The 4636-nt window shown below is 63.6% G+C and overlaps 1 protein-coding gene across 3 annotated transcripts in view; it reads left to right on the top strand.

The window, feature by feature from the left end:
* The first annotated feature begins 755 nt into the window (after positions 1–755).
* Positions 756–4636, top strand: part of Bcorl1 (BCL6 corepressor like 1) — a 64982-nt gene continuing 61101 nt past the window's right edge. Inside the window, exons 1-2 of one of the 3 annotated variants that reach the window (XM_021153041.1) lie at positions 756–882; positions 2187–2266. The gene's annotated coding sequence lies outside the window, so the exon portion shown is untranslated. Of the gene's footprint in view, positions 883–1457; positions 1638–2186; positions 2267–2992; positions 3265–4636 lie in introns of those variants that run through there. The other 2 variants (XM_029473519.1, XM_029473520.1) reach the window with 2 other exon arrangements.

The raw sequence follows: 4636 nt of genomic DNA on the forward strand, positions 1-4636 counted from the left end.
CAGAAACCAAGCCCTAGGTCCTTCTAGGCAGACTTCCCTCTGTAAAGTCTTGCAAGCTTTCCTCTTTATAGACCTTTCGTCCCTTCCTCCCTCGGGTCTCCCCGCCAACCCAGATGCCTCCACACCCTAGCAAGTGATATCCACTGAGGGTGACCCAAGGTTTTTGCAGCCTGGGAGGTTGCCACGAAGAGTGGGCCGAGCGGAATCGGGAGGCGAGGCGAGGCGGCGAGGACGGGGCATTTTTTCTTGCCCTAGCACCTGTCCCACTTCGGCGCCCGGGCTAGGGCTGCGCCTGAGCGCGGCCTCAGTGCTGGAGCGCCAGAACCACGCGCGGAGGTCGCCAAGGGTGGGGAAGTGGGGGGCCCGGAGGAAGGGCGGGGTGTCTGGCGGGGGCGTTCCCCTCGGGCGAGACCCCAGCCCTCCTACATAGACCGAGTCAAAAAAAAGAAGGAAAGAAAGAAAGAAAAGAGAAAAAAAAAAAACCAACAACAAAACGGGGAGAGCGTGTTACACATCAACCAGGAGCGAAAACGATCGCTCTCCGACCCCGAACGGCGTTGCGGCACCCCCCCCCCCCTTCCTGGAGCAGAGGACTGGCTGGGGAAAGGTGGCTCCGTTCTTCCCCGTGGCCAGTGCGGGGTCTGCGGCTGCCCAGCGAGGTTCCGGCTTCCCTGGGGCTGGTAGGGGGGAGCCCCGAGAACTGCAGGCCCGCCCCCTTCTTCCTCCTCCTTCCCCTCCTCCCCCACGTGTCCTCCGGGAGCCCAGCGGCCTGATCCCAGCACCCCCCCTCCGCGCCACCTCCCTCCTACTCCCGCTTCGCCCGCTTCCCGGGCGGTGTGGAGAAGAGCAAAGTTGCGACAGCAGCCGGGGGGCTCTGCCCAGGTGAAGGGGGCGCTGTGACGGGGGCGGGAACGGCGCGGCCCTGCGGCGGGGGCAGGGGGGGAGGATAAAGAAACTTGCTTTTCGCAGCCCCCACCCTGCGCGGGTTCGGATCTTGCGTGATCCGAGCCCTCGTGGAGACGCTGCACTGCCGCCAGGACCGAGGCCGGCACCCCGAGCCGGACTCAGATAGGGACCGCGCGTTCCGGCGGGCTGCCGAGGGCAGGCAGGCCGGCACCCGGGCAAGGGCGGGGTGGGTGACCGTGCACCGGACCGAACCGCGGACTCTGGCGGCGTGGGCGCGGGACGAACCGGGACCGGGCCGAGTTGGGTGGCGAAGTAGGACGTGGATTCGGGGGGCGGGGCGCAGCGGGAGGGGGGAGAGCAGGCCCGGCCCGGCTGGCCTGGGCGTGGGGGCGGGGGGCGAGTTCGGGGCACTTGCTGGGCTCTGGACCGAGCGCTAGGGCGGGGCGGCGCTAGGGGCTGGGCCCGACCGGGAGGAGAGGGCGAGGGGAGGGAGGGCAGGGGGTGGAGTAGGGGCGTGGAGTTGCAAGCGGGGTCTGGCCTCGGCCGGGGGCGAAGGTAGATCTGCGGGGCCGAAAGCGGAGGGAGGGAGGCCCGAGGCAGCGCGGCGGCGGCAGCGGCGGCGGCGGCGGCGGCGGCGGCGGCGAAGGCCAGCTTCCGCGGAGTTTGTGCCCGGGCTTCCCAGCTGGGCTCCGGTCGCCTCCCGTGCACAAATGGGGTTAGGGGACTGACTGGTAAGCAACTCCCGGTGTTGGACGGGCTTCCCAGGCGATTCCCGGAAAACCGAGGGAAGACGCCGTCTGCAATATGCCGCACCCCCCACCCCACCTCTTAGCATCTGGATTCTGCTCTTCGGGGTCGGTGGACCCTTCCCCACCACAATCCTTCCAAATCTCCAGCACCCCTTCCGTCTCCCTCTCATCCTTGGCCATCTGAATCTCCTAGTGGTATGCTTTGGAGGGGTGGAAGGCGTCGAGGGCTGCACTTTCCCTCCCTTGGGGGCAGCCTAGTTTGTGTCTTATTCCTGCCAGGTAATGTTGCTTGGCATGGTGTGGACCTGGGGTTTAGATAATTAAGCCCCCGATCCAAGCTCTTTTGATGGCTTTTAAGGAAAGGGACGGATCCCTGGATTTTCATGATCAGAATGTGGTTTGAGGACTGGAGTTACTCTCAGCTCACTTCCAGTACCTACCTCTTTACTATGAACCATTTCTGTGGGGGCTCGAACGTGGAGGGTGGGATAAGGGAGCATTAATGTGCTTTGCTTCTCTGTGTTTCCACAGGGTCAGCGTGGTGAAGGACAGCTAGTGTCAGAGGAAAAGTAGACACTAGTCCAACTACAGCCGCCCCCACTAATACTTCGGTAAGGGGGACACGACGAAGGGGATGCTGGTGGGTTGGGGCCCAGTATAAGAGTAGAGGTGGGTAGTCGCCCCCAGGACTCTTTCCTGGTGGGGAGAGAAAGGCGAGCCCCTGCTTCGGGGAGGGTTCCGGGGAAGGAGATGGAGGGTGGCGACGGGGTGCGGGAAGAATGGAAGAGTCACACCCTGCTTGCAAGGGGAGCCTCCCTTAGGCTCCTGGGAAAAGGGGACTGAATACGTGTGCTCTGTGGTACCAGGGCAGGGGAGATCTGGGGATGGTTCAAAGAGTGATTTACACACTGGTTCTGGCACTAGTGGCCTGAGAAAGTCAGGTTGGGGCATAAGGTGGAGAACGTTGGAAGGAAGGCAACCAAGCCTCTGGCCTCAGTACCCAGATCATTTCCCTTCCTCAACCTCCCTCCTAAGGGACATCGGGGTGGGGGGCGTGGAGCTCTTGGAGCCCCGCGGATTGAGTGCCTCCGCCTTTCTTGGGAGTCTATCTTTTTGCCCAGCTTGCTACAGCTACCACTGCCTCTCTCTCTGGAATCTGCTCGGTTCTCTCTGCGATCCCCTCCTCCTCCTCCTCCTCTCCCCTCCCCTCCCAGTGTCACCGGGGCTGCTTGGCTCTGCCCCCTTCGCCGCCGCTTGCTCCCAGCTTTAGTCCCTCCTTCTCATGCTTGCTCCCTCCCTTCGCCTCCTCCTCCCCATCCCCCCCCTCGCCTAGGCCGCATTCTGGGAGTTGTAGTCTCTCGCAGCGCTGGCTGGCGCCGCCCGCGAACAAGGCTGGACTCGACTTCCCGTCGAGCCCTGCGACCAGCACCCACTCCACCAGGCTTCGCTCACACACACAGACACACACACACACCGCTCTCCCCCTCACTCTTTCGCTCGCCGCCGCGCTGCCAGTGTGTGGCTCTGTCTCTCCTCCGCTTTGCTGAGCCCTCCCTTCTTCCTCTCAGTTCCTAGAGTCCGACCGCCGCCGCCGTGAGAGGAGAAGGAGGTCGGTAGCGATAAGGGGCGGAGGGGGGCATCGGATGCCGGCAGTGTTAGGCGGGTGGTGGTTCAAAGAGGGTGAGAGGGAGCTCGGGTGGCGGCCTGAGCCTCCCTGCGGAGCCGACCCGGGAACAGGTGCGTCTTTTTTCTCTCTCCCCCAACCCCTCCACCCCTTTTGACTCCCCGGCTTTTTCGTATTCCCCCACCCGCTTCTTTCTATCCTAAGCCTTTCCCCAACCCTGTCCGTTCCTCTTCCCTTAGCTTCTCAGCTTGCCCCCCGGGGGCGCCGTCCTCTTCGCGTCCCCGGACGTAGAGCTCTCAGGAGCTCTCTCTGTCCTCGCCCCTCCCTTCGGGACAGCTCCCCTCCACTTCCCACCTTCGTACCCCATCCCTGCCCTGCCCTATCCCCTTCTCGACCTCCTTCTCTTTTAGCCAGGTGAGACTTGTTCACCAGGATCCAAGAGAGTCTTCTCCTCGGCTGGGCGGGGGTCTCCATGGAAACGGGGGTCTGTAGATCCTGGGGCGGGGGGGGGTAACCATAGGAATTACCCCACTCTACAGAAAAGGAGGTGGAGGCTATGGTCTTGGAAGTACCTGGCCCCAAACCCTGATCCAAGGATCCGACGATCCGAAGGGAACCTGGCCAACAGGGCAGGGCGAAAAAGGGCTTGTTATTTTTTTTTTGGGGGGGGGGTGTCCGTGATGAAGTCTTGAAGAGACCGGGAGAAAATGCCCTCCAACCTTAGAGGTGGAGGTGCGACGGGAGCTCTCTCGGGGTTGCTTTCTCCTCTTTTCTGGGGTGCAGGAACCATAGGGTAAGGGGTACCCCTAGGTGGCGGCGGGGCCTGGGTTCGGGAGTGGGAGTGCTGTGATGGGGGCAGGGGCAATTATCCGAGTCCCTGGAAAAAAGGCGGGGGATGACTTCGGAGCGCCCAAGCTCCGCTGCCCTCGCTCTAGGGGCGGGGGCTACCGGGCCAGGCGAGGCTGGGAGGGTGCTCAAATTGAAGAAGGATGAGATGGGGGCAATTCATACTGAACCCGGCAAGCCTGGTGGGAGACCCAGCTGGCTTGCAAGCCCTCAACCCGCTTCGCGCCAGGCCTGGAGGCTAGGGGTCTGGGAGGAAAGCAGAGGGCTGGAAAGGAGGGAGGCTCCGGTTACGGGGCCGGATTTCGGGATCAGGGGCAATCCCCTGGCCCTTGGAGAGGGAGGGAGAGGGATGGCCGCGAACCCCAGGGTTCCCCCACCCTGCTTCATAAGGGGCGTGAGGAATGGACAGCAGGCCCAGCGGAGCTGGATTCAAGCGGATCGTGGCCAGGGAGTGGGGGGGCTTAGTGGTGGTCTTCGGGGGGAGTAGTCCGGCGGCGGGGCGGGCGGGCGG

This window comes from Mus caroli, chromosome X (assembly GCF_900094665.2).
Source record: "Mus caroli chromosome X, CAROLI_EIJ_v1.1, whole genome shotgun sequence".
NCBI lineage: Eukaryota > Metazoa > Chordata > Mammalia > Rodentia > Muridae > Mus > Mus caroli.